The sequence below is a fragment of the Rattus norvegicus genome, chromosome X (genome assembly GCF_036323735.1).
Source record: "Rattus norvegicus strain BN/NHsdMcwi chromosome X, GRCr8, whole genome shotgun sequence".
NCBI classification, from domain to species: domain Eukaryota; kingdom Metazoa; phylum Chordata; class Mammalia; order Rodentia; family Muridae; genus Rattus; species Rattus norvegicus.
Window position 1 is genome coordinate 4,330,248 of NC_086039.1, and position 19,257 is coordinate 4,349,504.

At 41.8% G+C, this 19,257-nt stretch overlaps 1 protein-coding gene across 8 annotated transcripts in view; it reads right to left on the bottom strand.

Annotated features, from left to right (window-relative positions):
- Positions 1–19,257, bottom strand: part of Jade3 (jade family PHD finger 3) — a 201,796-nt gene that overhangs the window by 107,879 nt on the left and 74,660 nt on the right. The gene's annotated exons all lie outside the window — the stretch shown is intronic.

Here is a 19,257-nt window from a genome sequence, read left to right on the forward strand (position 1 = left end):
TTAACATTGTGCCACATTGAGAAGCTGACAAAAGAACTGCTATGAATTAAAAAACACCCCAACCAAGATCATAATAGTGAGATCGTCAACAAACTACAACAAAATAACAAAAGCAAACAAAATAAAAACAAAAAACAGTGTTCCCTAGACCCAGGAGTAGCAGCAGTAGGCAAAAATTAGAAACTGAATGGTTTCTATCAAATATACTCTCATATGACCTAGAGTAACAGGAAGAGAATACTATTAAATCCTACAATACAAAGTATATCCAAGGTTTGGTAAGACCATAATATTAGTCCAAATCACAGATCCTGAGTGGTACACTACTGGCCAGAATCAAATGACAGGATCTAGCTGGGTTATCTACAGTCAGAAACACCATAAAGTACATGAAAAGAAACAGCAGTCATGAAGAAATAGCTGTCAAGGGCCTAGAATGAAACAATTATAAAACCCAGATGGCTAAAAAGAAGGTGGCTGAAGAAAGAGAATGACCACACAGCCCATCTTCCTGCCCCCCTTTTTATTCCCATTTCCCAAATAGGAAGCCTAATCTAAAATATCTCAACATACACATAACTTTTCTTCTTCTCTGTTTATTTATTTATTATGTACACAGTGTCTTGCATGTATATCTGCATGTCAGAAGAGGGCACTAGATCTTATTATAGATGGTTGTGAGCCACCATGTGGTTGCTGAAAATTGAACTCAGGACCTCTGGAAGAGCAGTCACTGCTCTCAACCTTTGAGCTATCTCTTTAGCCCATAAGCTTTATTTTCACAGTTCCAATATTGTAAAGCTTTGGACTGTATCTTCTACTGCTTCCTGAGTTGCCAACAATAGACTACGAGAATCCATCACCTTTCTGGGAACACATTCAAAACTAGAGTTAAGGAAGACACAAATATTTAAAGAGTATGGAACATCTGGCTTTAGATAGTAGCATTAGCTGTTGAACAGGGGGCAACAAATTAAAAATAGGTGATAGTGAGGAAGGCAAGAATGCATTTTCCCAAAGTGTGGCAGGCAAGCATAAAACTGGACCACGTTGTGTATAGGCAGAAGAAAGGTCGACTGGATACTTTTACATAGATGCCAACAAAATCAAAGGCATCAGTCAAGGAGAAGATATACCAGTGTAGTGTTTGGAGAATCCCAAAAAGAACATTCCTGGAAAAAAAAGCCATCATCACTGGGATTAAGAAAATGTAGAGGGGTTGGGGATTTAGCTCAGTGGTAGAGCGCTTGCCTAGCAAGCGCAAGGCCCTGGGTTTGGTCCCCAGCTCCAAAAAAAAGAAAAGAAAAGAAAAAAAAAAAAGAAAATGTAGAAATATCAGACCTAACAGCTTATCTTTAAAAGGCTACTAATGAGTAATTCCACTGCCTAATTTATAAAAAAATAAATGTCTTGTGGCTTTTAATATATACCATAATTTAATTCATATACTAGAATTCAGATCATGAACGCTTAGCAATGTTGATTGTTAGACAGTCTTAAGTAAAATGGATTTATAGTAAAGTGGGTATGATCTTTTTAAATATAACAATTTCAGTTGGCATAAAGATTGTCACTACTCTCACTTTCTCAAAATAGGGCTGGACTTAATTAGCAATGTTCAACTTTTCACTAAGATGGGGTGTTACCACATTTTCTGTATCCATTCCTCGGTTGAAGGGCATCTGGGTTCTTTGCAGCTTTTGGCTATTATATATAAGGCTGCTATGAACAGAACCTCCGGTCTGATTTTCAGAGTGGTTGTACCAGTCTGCAATCCCACCAACAATTGAGGAGTGTTCCTCTTTCTCCACATTCTTGCCAACATCTGCGGACAACTGAGTTTTTGATCTTAGCCATTCTCACTGGTGTGAGGTGAAATCTCAGGGTTGTTTTGATTTGCATTTCCCTGATGACTAAAGATGTTGAACATTTCTTTAGGTGTTTCTCAGTCATTCGGTATTCCTAAGCTGTGAATTCTTTGTTTAGTTCTGAACCCCATTTTTTAATGGAGTACTACTCAGCTATCAAAAACAATAACTTTATGAAATTCATAGGCAAATGGATGGAACTAGAAAATATCATCCTGAGTGAGGTAACCCAATCACAGAAAAACACACATGGTATGCACTCACTGATCGGTGCATATTAGCCCAAAAGCGCGAAATTACCCAAGATAAAATCCACAGACCACATGAAGCTCAAGAAGTAGAATGATCAAAGTACAGATATTTCAGTCCTTCTTAAAAGGGGGAACAAACATATTCATAGGAGGAGATATGGAGACAAAGTTTGAAGCAGAGACTGAAGGAATGGCTATTCAGAGCCTGTCCCACCTGGGGAAGCCCTTGGTCCTGCCAAGGTTGGAACCCGCAGTGTAGGGGAATGTCAGGTGGGGGAGTCAGAAAGGGAGGATGGTTGGGGAGGGGAAACACACTTATAGAAGAAGGGAGAGGGAATGGGATAGGGGGCTATTGGATGGGAAACCAGGAAAAAGAATAACATTTGAAATGTAAATGAGAAAAAAGCAACACCCACAAGCAAACTTGAGCCGCAGGACCTCAGATAAGACCCACTTTTCTGCTCGAAGCGACCTGACTGGTGGTCTCAGGACACACAGAGGCAAAATTCCTTTAGGACCGGATACTTCTGGTTTTTAGCTGGATTCCCAATCTCGCTGATCCCCGCCCGCAGCTCACTGCTCCCAAACCCCGTGGGAGAGAGAGCTCACTGCCCGGACAGGTAGGCACTCCTGAGACTGCACAGCAGAAGAGACCACCAATACTGCCCACGCCTGCCCACATCCCTGGCTCAAGAGGAAACTGTATACGGCCTCTGAGAATCGGTAGATAGGGGCACTGGAGCTGCAGGTCCCCTGCGCCCGAGACACCACCGGAACCTGAAAGGACCAGATCAACAGTTCTCTTCACCCAAATCCCATGGGAGGGAGAGCTAAACCTTCAGAGAGGCAGACACGCCTGGGAAGCCAGAAGAGACTACACTCTGCCCAAATTTCTGACTCCAAAGGAAAACACCAAACACCATCGGGGACCGTGGTGCATGGGGGCTCCCGGAAAGGGCAGTGCAGGTCCTCCTGGTTGCTGCCCTCGGGGAGAGCTCATAAGCAACATCTCAAGAGCAAACTTGAGCCTCGGGAAAACAGGTAAAACCAACTTTTCTACTCCAACTGACCTGCCTGGTGAACTCAGGAAACAGACCCACAGGAAAAGCCGAAGACCTGTAGACAGGAAAAACTACACGCCTGAAAGCAGAACACTCTGTTCCCATAACTGGCTGAAAGAAAACAGGAAAACAGGTCTACAGCACTCCTGACACACAGGCTTATAGGACAGTCTAGCCACTGTCAGAAATAGCAGAACAAAGTAACACTAGACATAATCTGATGGTGAGAGGCAAGCGCAGGAACCCAAGCAACAGAAACCAAGACTACATGGCATCATCAGAGCCCAATTCTCCCACCAAAGCAAACACTGAATATCCAAAAACGCCAGAAAAGAAAGATCTAGATTTAAAATCACATTTGATCATGATGCTGGAGGACTTCAAAAAAGACATGAAGAACTCCCTTAGAGAAACGAAGGAAAACATAAATAAACAAGTAGAAGCCTATAGAGACGAATCACAAAAATCCCTGAAAGAATTCCAGGAAAACACAATCAAACATGTAAAGGAATTAAAAATGGAAATAGAAGTAATCAAAAAAGAACACAGGGAAACAACTCTGGATATAGAAAACCAAAGGAAGAGACAAGGAGCCATAGATACAAGCTTCACCAACAGAATATGAGAGATAGAAGAGAGAATCTCAGGGGCAGAAGATTCCACAGAAATCATTGACACAACTGTCAAAGATAATGTAAAATGGGAAAAGTTACAGGTCGAAAAAATACGGGAAATCCAGGACCCAATGAGAAGATCAAGCCTAAGGATAATAGAGTGAAGACTCCCAGCTCAAAGGACCAGCAAATATCTTCAAGAATATCAAAGAAGAAAACTTCCCTAACCTAAAGAAAGAGATGCCTATAAGCATACAAGAACTTCAAATAGATTGGACCAGAAAAGAAACTCCACCCATCACATAACAGTCAAAACACCAAATGCACAAAATAAAGAAAGAATATTGAAAGCAGTAAGGGAAAAAGGTCAAGTAACATATAAAGGCAGATCAATCAGATCACACCAGACTTCTCGACAGAGACTATGAAAGCCTGAAGATCCTGGATAGATGTCATACAGACCCTAAGAGAACACAAATGCCAGCCAGGTTACTGTATCCTGCAAAATTCTCAAATAACATTTATGGAGAAACCAAGACATTCCATGACAAACCAAATTTACACAATCTCTTTCTACAACTCCAGCGCTACAAAGGATAATAAATGATAAGGCCCAACATAAGGAGGAAAGCTACACCCTAGAAAAAGCAAGAAACTAATCGTCTTGGCAACAAAACAAGGAGAAGAAAAGCAGACAAACATAACCTCATATCCAAATATGAATATAACAGGAAGCAATAATCACTATTCCTTAATATATCTCAAGATCACTGGTCTCAACTTCCCAATAAAAAGACATAGATTACCAAACTGGATACGCAATGAGGACAGAGCATTCTGCTGCCTACAGGAAACATACCTCAGAGACAAAGACAGACACGACCTCAGAGTGAAAGGCTGGAAAACAACATTCCAAGCAAATGGTCTGAAGAAGCAAGCTGGAGTAGCCATTCTAATATCGAATAAAATCAATTTTCAACTAGAAGTTATCAAAAAAGATAAGGAAGGACATTTCATATTCATGAACGGAAAAATCTACCAAGATGAACTCTCAATCCTGAATATCTATGCTCTAAATACAAGGGCACCTACATACGTAAAAGAATCCTTACTAAAGCTCAAAACACACATTGCACCTCACACAATAATAGTAGGAGATTTCAACATCCCACTCTCATCAATGGACAGGTCATGGAAACAGAAATTAAACAGAGACATAGACAGACTAACAGAAGTCATGAACCAAATGGACTTAACGAATATTTATAGAACATTCTATCCTAAAGCAAAAGGATATACCTTCTTCTCAGCACCTCATGGTTCTTTCTCCATATAATTGGTCAAACAATAGGCCTCAACAGATACAGAAAGATAGAAATAATCCCAGCGTCCTATCAGACCACCACGGGCTAAAGCTGGTCTTCAATAACAATAAGGGAAGAACGCCCACATATACATGGAAGTTGAACAATGCTCTACTCAACGATAACCTAGTCAAGGAAGAAATAAAGAAAGAAATTAAAGACTTCTTAGAATTTAATGAAAATGAAGGTACAACATACCCAAATGTATGGGACACAATGAAAGCTGTGCTAAGAGGAAAACTCATAGCTCTGAGTGCCTGCAGAAAGAAACAGGAGAGAGCATATGTCACCAGCTTGACAGCACACCTAAAAGCTCTAGAACAAAAAGAAGCAAATACGTATACCCAGGAGGAGTACAAGGCAGGAAATAATCAAACTCAGAGCTAAAATCAACCAAGTTGAAACAAAGAGGACCATAGAAAGAATCAACAGAACCAAAGTTGGTTCTCTGAGAAAATCAACAAGATAGATAAACCCTTAGCCAGACTAACGAAAGGAAACAGAGAGTGTGTCCAAATTAACTAAATCAGAAATGAAAAGGGAGACATAACAACAGAATCAGAGGAAATTCAAAAAAATCATCAGATCCTACTACAAAAGCCTATATTCAACAAAATTTGAAAATCTGATGGAAATGGACAATTTCCTAGACTGATACCAGGTACGGAAGTTAAATCAGGAACAGATAAACCAGTTAAACAACCCCATGACTCCTAAAGAAATAGAAGCAGTCATTAAAGGTCTCCCAACCAAAAAGTCCCCAGGACCAGAAGGGTTTAGTGCAGAATTCTATCAGACCTTCATAGAAGACCTCATACCAATATTATCCAAACTATTCCACAAAATTGAAACAGATGGAGCACTACCGAATTCCTTCTATGAAGCCACAATTACTCTTATACCTAAACCACACAAAGACCCAACAAAGAAAGAGAACTTCAGACCAATTTCCCTTATGAATATCGACGCAAAAATACTCAATAAAATTCTGGCAAACCGAATCCAAGAGCACATCAAAACAATCATCCGGGGTTGGGGATTTAGCTCAGGGGTAGAGCGCTTGCCTAGCAACCGCAAAGCCCTGGGTTCAGTTCCCAGTTCTGAAAAAAAAGAAAAAAAGAAAAAAAAAAACAATCATCCACCATGATCAAGTAGGCTTCATCCCAGGCATGCAGGGATGGTTTAATATACAGAAAACCATCAACGTGATCCATTATACAAACAAACTGAAAGAACAAAACCACATGATCATTTCATTAGATGCTGAGAAAGCATTTGACAAAATTCAACACCCCTTCATGATAAAAGTCCTGGAAAGAATAGGAACTCAAGGCCCATACCTAAACATAGTAAAAGCCATATACAGCAAACCAGTAGCTACTATTAAACTAAATGGTGAGAAACTTGAAGCAATCCCACTAAAATCAGGGACTAAACAGGGCTGCCCATTCTCTCCCTACTTACTCAATATAGTTCTTGAAGTTCTAGCCAGAGCAATCAGACAACAAAAGGAGATCAAGGGATACAAATTGGAAAGAAGAAGCCAAAATATCACTATTTGCAGATGATATGATAGATATTTAAGTGATCCCAAAAGTTCTACCAGAAAACTACTAAAGGTGATAAACAACTTCAGCCAAGTGGCTGGGTATAAAATTAACTCAAATAAATAAGTAGCCTTCCTCTACACAAAAGAGAAACAAGCCGAGAAAGAAATTAGGGAAACGACCCCCTTCATAATAGACCCAAATAATATAAAGTACCTCGGTGTGACTTTAACCAAGCAAGTAAAAGATCTGTACAATAAGAACTTCAAGACACTGAAGAAGGAAATTGAAGAAGACCTCAGAAGATGGAAAGATCTCCCATGCTCATGGATTGGCAGGATTAATATAGTAAAAATGGCCATTTTACCAAAAGCAATCTACAGATTCAATGCAATCCCCATCAAAATACCAATCCAATTCTTCAAAGAGTTAGACAGAACAATTTGCAAATTCATCTGGAATAACAAAAAACCCAGGATAGCTAAAGCTATCCTCAACAATAAAAGGACTTCAGGGGGAATCACTATCCCTGAACTCAAGCAGTATTACAGAGCAATAGTGATAAAAACTGCATGATATTGGTACAGAGACAGACAGATAGACCAATGGAATAGAATTGAAGACTCAGAAATGAACCCACACACCTATGGTCACTTGATTTTTGACAAAGGAGCCAAAACCATCCAATGGAAAAAAGATAGCATTTTCAGCAAATGGAGCTGGTTCAACTGGAGATCAACATGTAGAAGAATGCAGATCGATCCATGCTTATCACCCTGTACAAAGCTTAAGTCCAAGTGGATCAAGGACCTCCACATCAAACCAGACACACTCAAACTAATAGAAGAAAAACTAGGGAAGCATCTGGAACACATGGGCACTGGAGAAAGTTTCCTGAACAAAACACCAATGGCTTATGCTCTAAGATCAAGAATCGACAAATGGGATCTCATAAAACTGCAAAGCTTCTGTAAGGCAAAGGACACTGTGGTTAGGACAAAACGGCAACCAACAGATTGGGAAAAGATCTTTACCAATCCTACAACAGACAGAGGCCTTATATCCAAAATATACAAAGAACTCAAGAAGTTAGACCGCAGGGAAACAAATAACCCTATTCAAAAATGGGGTTCAGAGCTAAACAAAGAATTCACAGCTGAGGAATGCCGAATGGCTGAGAAACACCTAAAGAAATGTTCAACATCTTTAGTCATAAGGGAAATGCAAATCAAAACAACCCTGAGATTTCACCTCACACCAGTGAGAATGACTAAGATCAAAAACTCAGGTGACAGCAGATGCTGGCGAGGATGTGGAGAAAGAGGAACACTCCTCCATTGTTGGTGGGATTGCAGACTGGTAAAACCATTCTGGAAATCAGTCTGGAGGTTCCTCAGAAAATTGGACATTGAACTGCCTGAGGATCCAGCTATACCTCTCTTGGGCATATACCCAAAAGATGCCTCAACATATAAAAGAGACACGTGCTCCACTATGTTCATCGCAGCCTTATTTATAATAGCCAGACACTGGAAAGAACCCAGATCCCCTTCAACAGAGGAATGGATACAGAAAATGTGGTACATATACACAATGGAATATTACTCAGCTATCAAAAAGAACGAGTTTATGAAATTCGTAGGCAAATGGTTGGAACTGGAAAATATCATCCTGAGTGAGCTAACCCAATCACAGAAAGACATACATGGTATGCACTCATTGATAAGTGGCTATTAGCCCAAATGCTTGAATTACCCTAGATCCCTAGAACAAACGAAACTCAAGACGGATGATCAAAATGTGAATGCTTCACTCCTTCTTTAAATGAGGAAAAAGAATACCCTTGGCAGGGAAGGGAGAGGCAAAGATTAAAACAGAGACTGAAGGAACACCCATTCAGAGCCTGCCCCACATGTGGCCCATACATATACAGCCACCCAATTAGACAACATGGATGAAGCAAAGAAGTGCAGACCGACAGGAGCCGGATGTAGATCGCTCCTGAGAGACACAGCCAGAATACAGCAAATACAGAGGCAAATGCCAGCAGCAAACCACTGAACTGAGAATAGGTCCCCCGTTGAAGAAATCAGAGAAAGAACTGGAAGAGCTTTAAGGTGCTCGAGACCCCAAAAGTACAACAATGTCAAGCAACCAGAGCTTCCAGGGACTAAGCCACTACCTAAAGACTATACATGGACTGACCCTGGACTCCGACCCCATAGGTAGCAATGAATATCCTAGTAAGAGCACCAGTGGAAGGGGAAGCCCTGGGTCCTGCTAAGACTGAACCCCCAGTGAACTATACTATGAGGGGAGGGCGGCAATGGGGGGAGGGTTGGGAGGGGAACATCCATAAGGAAGGGGAGGGCGGAGGGGGATGTTTGTCCGGAAACCGGGAAAGGGAATAACACTTGAAATATATATAAGAAATACTCAAGACCCGCGGATCCCGGCCCGCAGCAGCTCTCTGCTCCCAGACCCGGTGAGAGAGAGACACAACCGCCTGGTCAGGTGGGCACTCCTGAGGCTGCAGAGCGGAAGAGACCACCAACTCTGCTCACCCCTGCCCACATCCCTGGCCCAAGAGGAAACTGTATAAGGCCTCTGGGCTCCCGTGGGGGAGGGCCCAGGAGCGGCAGGACCCCTGCCTGAGACACCGCAGGAACCTGAAAGAAACAGACCGGATAAACAGTTCTCTGCACCCAAATCCCGTGGGAGGGAGAGCTAAACCTTCAGAGAGGCAGACAAGCCTGGGAAACCAGAAGAGACTGCTCCCTGCACACACATCTCGGACGCCAGAGGAAAAAGCCAAAGACCATCTGGAACCCTGGTGCACTGAAGCTCCCGGAAGGGGCGGCACAGGTCTTCCTGGTTGTTGCCGCAGCAGAGAGCCCGTGGGCAGCACCCCACGAGCGAACTTGAGCCTCAGGACCACAGGTAAGACCAAATTTTCTGCTGCAAGAAAGCTGCCTGGTGAGCTCAAGACACAGGCCCACAGGAACAGCTGAAGACCTGTAGAGAGGAAAAACTACACGCCCGAAAGCAGAACACTCTGTCCCCATAACTGACTGAAAGAGAGGAAAACAGGTCTACAGCACTCCTGACACACAGGCTTAGAGGACAGTCTAGCCACTGTCAGAAATAGCAGAACAAAGTAACACTAGAGATAATCTGATGGCGAGAGGCAAGCGCAGGAACCCAAGCAACAGAAACCAAGACTACATGGCACCATCGGAGCCCAATTCTCCCATCAAAACAAACATGGAATATCCAAACACACCAGAAAAGCAAGATCTATTTTCAAAATCATATTTGATCATGATGCTGGAGGACTTCAAGAAAGACATGAAGAACTCCCTTAGAGAACAAGTAGAAGCCTACAGAGAGGAATCGCAAAAATGCCTGAAAGAATCGCAAAAATCCCTGAAAGAATTCCAGGAAAACATAAATAAACAAGTAGAAGCCCATAGAGAGGAGACACAAAAATCCCTGAAAGAATTCCAGGAAAACATAAATAAACAAGTAGAAGCCCATAGAGAGGAGACACAAAAATCACTGAAAGAATTCCAGGAAAACACAATCAAACAGTTGAAGGAATTAAAAATGGAAATAGAAGCAATCAAGAAAGAACACATGGAAACAACCCTGGATATAGAAAACCAAAAGAAGAGACAAGGAGCTGTAGATACAAGCTTCACCAACAGAATACAAGAGATGGAAGAGAGAATCTCAGGAGCAGAAGATTCCATAGAAATCATTGACTCAACTGTCAAAGATAATGTAAAGCGGAAAAAGCTACTGGTCCAAAACATACAGGAAATCCAGGACTCAATGAGAAGATCAAACCTAAGGATAATAGGTATAGAAGAGAGTGAAGACTCCCAGCTCAAGGGACCAGTAAATATCTTCAACAAAATCATAGAAGAAAACTTCCCTAACCTAAAAAGAGAGATACCCATAGACATACAAGAAGCCTACAGAACTCCAAATAGATTGGACCAGAAAAGAAACACCTCCCGTCACATAATTGTCAAAACACCAAACGCACAAAATAAAGAAAGAATATTAAAAGCAGTAAGGGAAAAAGGTCAAGTAACATATAAAGGGAGACCTATCAGAATCACACCAGACTTCTCGCCAGAAACTATGAAGGCCAGAAGATCCTGGACTGATGTCATACAGACCCTAGGAGAACACAAATGCCAGCCCAGGTTACTGTATCCAGCAAAACTCTCAATTAACATAGATGGAGAAACCAAGATATTCCATGACAAAACCAAATTTACACAATATCTTTCTACAAATCCAGCACTACAAAGGATAATAAATGGTAAAGCCCAACATAAGGAGGCAAGCTATACCCTAGAAGAAGCAAGAAACTAATCGTCTTGGCAACAAAACAAAGAGAATGAAAGCACACAAACATAACCTCACATCCAAATATGAATATAAAGGGAAGCAATAATCACTATTCCTTAATATGTCTCAATATCAATGGCCTCAACTCCCCAATAAAAAGACATAGATTAACAAACTGGATACGCAACGAGGACCCTGCATTCTGCTGCCTACAGGAAACACACCTCAGAGACAAAGACAGACACTACCTCAGAGTGAAAGGCTGGAAAACAACTTTCCAAGCAAATGGTCAGAAGAAGCAAGCTGGAGTAGCCATTCTAATATCAAATAAAATCAATTTCCAACTAAAAGTCATCAAAAAAGAGAAGGAAGGACACTTCATATTCATCAAAGGAAAAATCCACCAAGATGAACTCTCAATCCTAAATATCTATGCCCCAAATACAAGGGCACCTACATACGTAAAAGAAACCTTACTAAAGCTCAAAACACACATTGCACCTCACACAATAATAGTGGGAGATTTCAACACCCCACTCTCATCAATGGACAGATCATGGAAACAGAAATTAAACAGTGATGTCGACAGACTAAGAGAAGTCATGAGCCAAATGGACTTAACGGATATTTATAGAACATTCTATCCTAAAGCAAAAGGATATACCTTCTTCTCAGCTCCTCATGGTACTTTCTCCAAAATTGACCATATAATCGGTCAAAAAACGGGCCTCAACAGGTACAGAAAGATAGAAATAATCCCATGCGTGCTATCGGACCACCACGGCCTAAAACTGGTCTTCAATAACAATAAGGGAAGAATGCCCACATATACGTGGAAATTGAACAATGCTCTACTCAATGATAACCTGGTCAAGGAAGAAATAAAGAAAGAAATTAAAAACTTTTTAGAATTTAATGAAAATGAAGATACAACATACTCAAACTTATGGGACACAATGAAAGCTGTGCTAAGAGGAAAACTCATAGCGCTGAGTGCCTGCAGAAAGAAACAGGAAAGAGCATATGTCAGCAGCTTGACAGCACACCTAAAAGCTCTAGAACAAAAAGAAGCAAATACACCCAGGAGGAGTAGAAGGCAGGAAATAATCAAACTCAGAGCTGAAATCAACCAAGTAGAAACAAAAAGGACCATAGAAAGAATCAACAGAACCAAAAGTTGGTTCTTTGAGAAAATCAACAAGATAGATAAACCCTTAGCCAGACTAACGAGAGGACACAGAGAGTGCGTCCAAATTAACAAAATCAGAAATGAAAAGGGAGACATAACTACAGATTCAGAGGAAATTCAAAAAATCATCAGATCTTACTATAAAAGCCTATATTCAACAAAACTTGAAAATCTGCAGGAAATGGACAATTTCCTAGACAGATACCAGGTATCGAAGTTAAATCAGGAACAGATAAACCAGTTAAACAACCCCATAACTCCTACGGAAATAGAAGCAGTCATTAAAGGTCTCCCAACCAAAAAGAGCCCAGGTTCAGACGGGTTTAGTGCAGAATTCTATCAAACCTTCATAGAAGACCTCATACCAATATTATCCAAACTATTCCACAAAATTGAAACAGATGGAGCACTACCGAATTCCTTCTACGAAGCCACAATTACTCTTATACCTAAACCACACAAAGACCCAACAAAGAAAGAGAACTTCAGACCAATTTCCCTTATGAATATCGACGCAAAAATACTCAATAAAATTCTGGCAAACCGAATCCAAGAGCACATCAAAACAATCATCCACCATGATCAAGTAGGCTTCATCCCAGGCATGCAGGGATGGTTTAATATATGGAAAACCATCAACGTGATCCATTATACAAACAAACTGAAATAACAAAACCACATGATCATTTCATTAGATGCTGAGAAAGCATTTGACAAAATTCAACACCCCTTCATGATAAAAGTCCTGGAAAGAATAGGAATTCAAGGCCCATACCTAAACATAGTAAAAGCCATATACAGCAAACCAGTTGCTAACATTAAACTAAATGGAGAGAAACTTGAAGCAATCCCACTAAAATCAGGGACTAGACAAGGCTGCCCACTCTCTCCCTACTTATTCAATATAGTCCCTGAAGTTCTAGCCAGAGCAATCAGACAACAAAAGGAGATCAAGGGGATACAGATCGGAAAAGAAGAGGTCAAAATATCACTATTTGCAGATGACATGATAGTATATTTAAGTGATCCCAGAAGTTCCACCAGAGAACTACTAAAGCTGATAAACAACTTCAGCAAAGTGGCTGGGTATAAAATTAACTCAAATAAATCAGTAGCCTTCCTCTACACAAAAGAGAAACAAGCCGAGAAAGAAATTAGGGAAACAACCCCCTTCATAATAGACCCAAATAATATAAAGTACCTCGGTGTGACTTTAACCAAGCAAGTAAAAGATCTGTACAATAAGAACTTCAAGACACTGAGGAAAGAAATTGAAGAAGACCTCAGAAGATGGAAAGATCTCCCATGCTCATGGATTGGCAGGATTAATATAGTAATAATGGCCATTTTACCAAAAGCAATCTACAGATTCAATGCAATCCCCATCAAAATACCAATCCAATTCTTCAAAGAGTTAGACAGAACAATTTGCAAATTCATCTGGAATAACAAAAAACCCAGGATAGCTAAAGCTATCCTCAACAATAAAAGGACTTCAGGGGGAATCACTATCCCTGAACTCAAGCAGTATTACAGAGCAATAGTGATAAAAACTGCATGGTATTGGTACAGAGACAGACAGATAGACCAATAGAATAGAATTGAAGACCCAGAAATGAACCCACACACCTATGGTCACTTGATTTTTGACAAAGGAGCCAAAACCATCCAATGGAAAAAAGATAGCATTTTCAGCAAATGGAGCTGGTTCAACTGGAGGGCAACATGTAGAAGAATGCAGATCGATCCATGCTTATCACCCTGTACAAAGCTTAAGTCCAAGTGGATCAACGTCCTCCATATCAAACCAGACACACTCAAACTAATAGAAGAAAAACTAGGGAAGCATCTGGAACACATAGGCACTGGAAAAAATTTCCTGAACAAAACACCAATGGCTTACGCTCTAAGATCAAGAATCGACAAATGGGATCTCATAAAACTGCAAAGCTTCTGTAAGGCAAAGGACACTGTGGTTAGGACAAAACGGCAACCAACAGATTGGGAAAAGATCTTTACCAATCCTACAACAGATAGAGGCCTTATATCCAAAATATACAAAGAACTCAAGAAGTTAGACCGCAGGGAGACAAATAACCCTATTAAAAAATGGGGTTCAGAGCTAAACAAACAATTCACAGCTGAGGAATGCCGAATGGCTGAGAAACACCTAAAGAAATGTTCAACATCTTTAGTCATAAGGGAAATGCAAATCAAAACAACCCTGAGATTTCAACTCACACCAGTGAGAATGGCTAAGATCAAAAACTCAGGTGACACTAAATGCTGGCGAGGATGTGGAGAAAGAGGACACTCCTCCATTGTTGGTGGGGTTGCAGACTGGTACCACCATTCTGGAAATCAGTCTGGAGAATCCTCAGAAAATTGGACATTGAACTGCCTGAGGATCCAGCTATACCTCTCTTGGGCATATACCCAAAAGATGCCTCAACATATAAAAGAGACACGTGCTCCACTATGTTCATCGCAGCCTTATTTATAATAGCCAGAAAATGGAAAGAACCCAGATGCCCTTCAACAGAGGAATGGATACAGAAAATGTGGTACATCTACACAATGGAATATTACTCAGCTATCAAAAACAACGAGTTTATGAAATTCGTAGGCAAATGGTTGGAACTGGAAAATATCATCCTGAGTGAGCTAACCCAATCACAGAAAGACATACATGGTATGCACTCATTGATAAGTGGCCATTAGCCCAAATGCTTGAATTACCCTAGATCCCTAGAACAAACGAACCTCAAGACGGATGATCAAAATGTGAATGCTTCACTCCTTCTTTAAATGAGGAAAAAGAATACCCTTGGCAGGGAAGGGAGAGGCAAAGATTAAAACAGAGACTGAAGGAACACCCATTCAGAGCCTGCCCCACATGTGGCCCATATATATACAGCCACCCAATTAGACAAGATGGATGAAGCAAAGAAGTGCAGACCGACAGGAGCCGGATGTAGATCGCTCCTGAGAGACACAGCCAGAATACAGCAAATACAGAGGCGAATGCCAGCAGCAAACCACTGAACTGAGAATAGGTCCCCTGTTGAAGGAATCAGAGAAAGAAGTGGAAGAGCTTGAAGGGGCTCGAGTCCCCAAAAGTACAACAATGCCAAGCAACCAGAGCTTCCAGGGACTAAGCCACTACCTAAAGACTATACATGGACTGACCCTGGACTTTGACCCCATAGGTAGCAATGAATATCCTAGTAAGAGCACCAGTGGAAGGGGAAGCCCTGGGTCCTGCTAAGACTGAACCCCCAGTGAACTATACTATGGGGGGAGGGCGGCAATGGGGGGAGGGTTGGGAGGGGAACACCCATTAGGAAGGGGAGGGGGGAGGGGGATGTTTGTCCTGAAACCGGGAAAGGGAATAGCACTCGAAATGTATATAAGAAATACTCAAGTTAATAAAAAAAAAAAAGAAATACTCAACTTAATAATAATAATAAAAAAAAAAAGGATTCACAGCTGAGGAATGCCGAATGGCTGAGTAACACCTAAAGAAATGTTCAACATCTTTAGTCATAAGGGAAATGCAAATCTAAACAACCCTGAGATTTCACCTCACACCAGTGAGAATGGCTAAGATCAAAAACTCAGGTGACAGCAGATGCTGGCGAGGATGTGGAGAAAGAGGAACACTCCTCCATTGTTGGTGGGATTGCAGACTGGTACAAACATTCTGGAAATCAGTCTGGTGGTTCCTCAGAAAATTGGACATTGAACTACCTGAGGATCCAGCTATACCTCTCTTGGGAATATACCCAAAAGATGGCCCAACATATAACAAAGACACGTGCTCCACTATGTTCATAGCAGCCTTATTTATAATAGCCAGAAGGTGTAAAGAACCCAGATGTCCTTCAACAGAGGAATGGATACAGAAAATGTGGTACATCTACACAATGGAATATTACTCAGCTATCAAAAACAACGACTTGAGACACCGCCGGAACCTGAAAGAAACAGACCGGATAAACAGTTCTCTGCACCCAAATCCCGTGGGAGGGAGAGCTAAACCTTCAGAGAGGCAGACAAGCCTGGGAAACCAGAAGAGACTGCTCCCTGCACACACATCTCGGACGCCAGAGGAAAAAGCCAAAGACCATCTGGAACCCTGGTGCACTGAAGCTCCCGGAAGGGGCGGCACAGGTCTTCCTGGTTGCTGCCGCTGCAGAGAGCCCCTGGGCAGCACCCCACGAGCGAACCTGAGCCTCGGGACCACAGGTAAGACCAAATTTTCTGCTGCAAGAAAGCTGCCTGGTGAGCTTGGGACACGGAAGCAGAATTTCTCTAGGAGGCACGGTCTGTGTTTACCGGAAGTCCCACACCCGCGGATCCCGGCCCGCAGCAGCTCTCTGCTCCCAGACCCGGTGAGAGAGAGACCCAACCGCCTGGTCAGGTGGGCACTCCTGAGGCTGCAGAGCGGAAGAGACCACCAACACTGCTCACCCCTGCCCACATCCCTGGCCCAAGAGGAAACTGTATAAGGCCTCTGGGCTCCCGTGGGGGAGGGCCCAGGAGCGGCAGGACTTCTGCGCCTGAGACACCGCCGGAACCTGAAAGAAACAGACCGGATAAACAGTTCTCTGCACCCAAATCCCGTGGGAGGGAGAGCTAAACCTTCAGAGAGGCAGACAAGCCTGGGAAACCAGAAGAGACTGCTCCCTGCACACACATCTCGGACGCCAGAGGAAAAAGCCAAAGACCATCTGGAACCCTGGTGCACTGAAGCTCCCGGAAGGGGCGGCACAGGTCTTCCTGGTTGCTGCCGCTGCAGAGAGCCCCTGGGCAGCACCCCACGAGCGAACCTGAGCCTCGGGACCACAGGTAAGACCAAATTTTCTGCTGCAAGAAAGCTGCCTGGTGAACTCAAGACACAGGCCCACAGGAACAGCTGAAGACCTGTAGAGAGGAAAAACTACACGCCCGAAAGCAGAACACACTGTCCCCATAACTGACTGAAAGAGAGGAAAACAGGTCTACAGCACTCCTGACACACAGGCTTATAGGTCAGTCTAGCCACTGTCAGAAATAGCAGAACAAAGTAACACTAGAGATAATCTGATGGCGAGAGGCAAGCGCAGGAACCCAAGCAACAGAAACCAAGACTGCATGCCATCCTCGGAGCCCAATACTCCCACCAAAACAAACATGGAATATCCAAACACACCAGAAAAGCAAGATCTATTTTCAAAATCATATTTGATCATGATGCTGGAGGACTTCAAGAAAGACATGAAGAACTCCCTTAGAGAACAAGTAGAAGCCTACAGAGAGGAATCGCAAAAATGCCTGAAAGAATCGCAAAAATCCCTGAAAGAATTCCAGGAAAACATAAATAAACAAGTAGAAGCCCATAGAGAGGAGACACAAAAATCCCTGAAAGAATTCCAGGAAAACATAAATAAACAAGTAGAAGCCCATAGAGAGGAGACACAAAAATCACTGAAAGAATTCCAGGAAAACACAATCAAACAGTTGAAGGAATTAAAAATGGAAATAGAAGCAATCAAGAAAGAACACATGGAAACAACCCTGGATATAGAAAACCAAAAGAAGAGACAAGGAGCTGTAGATACAAGCTTCACCAACAGAATACAAGAGATGGAAGAGAGAATCTCAGGAGCAGAAGATTCCATAGAAATCATTGACTCAACTGTCAAAGATAATGTAAAGCGGAAAAAGCTACTGGTCCAAAACATACAGGAAATCCAGGACTCAATGAGAAGATCAAACCTAAGGATAATAGGTATAGAAGAGAGTGAAGACTCCCAGCTCAAGGGACCAGTAAATATCTTCAACAAAATCATAGAAGAAAACTTCCCTAACCTAAAAAGAGAGATACCCATAGACATACAAGAAGCCTACAGAACTCCAAATAGATTGGACCAGAAAAGAAACACCTCCCGTCACATAATTGTCAAAACACCAAACGCACAAAATAAAGAAAGAATATTAAAAGCAGTAAGGGAAAAAGGTCAAGTAACATATAAAGGGAGACCTATCAGAATCACACCAGACTTCTCGCCAGAAACTATGAAGGCCAGAAGATCCTGGACTGATGTCATACAGACCCTAAGAGAACACAAATGCCAGCCCAGGTTACTGTATCCAGCAAAACTCTCAATTAACATAGATGGAGAAACCAAGATATTCCATGACAAAACCAAATTTACACAATATCTTTCTACAAATCCAGCACTACAAAGGATAATAAATGGTAAAGCCCAACATAAGGAGGCAAGCTATACCCTAGAAGAAGCAAGAAACTAATCGTCTTGGCAACAAAACAAAGAGAATGAAAGCACACAAACATAACCTCACATCCAAATATGAATATAAAGGGAAGCAATAATCACTATTCCTTAATATGTCTCAATATCAATGGCCTCAACTCCCCAATAAAAAGACATAGATTAACAAACTGGATACGCAACGAGGACCCTGCATTCTGCTGCCTACAGGAAACACACCTCAGAGACAAAGACAGACACTACCTCAGAGTGAAAGGCTGGAAAACAACTTTCCAAGCAAATGGTCAGAAGAAGCAAGCTGGAGTAGCCATTCTAATATCAAATAAAATCAATTTCCAACTAAAAGTCATCAAAAAAGAGAAGGAAGGACACTTCATATTCATCAAAGGAAAAATCCACCAAGATGAACTCTCAATCCTAAATATCTATGCCCCAAATACAAGGGCACCTACATACGTAAAAGAAACCTTACTAAAGCTCAAAACACACATTGCACCTCACACAATAATAGTGGGAGATTTCAACACCCCACTCTCATCAATGGACAGATCATGGAAACAGAAATTAAACAGTGATGTCGACAGACTAAGAGAAGTCATGAGCCAAATGGACTTAACGGATATTTATAGAACATTCTATCCTAAAGCAAAAGGATATACCTTCTTCTCAGCTCCTCATGGTACTTTCTCCAAAATTGACCATATAATCGGTCAAAAAACGGGC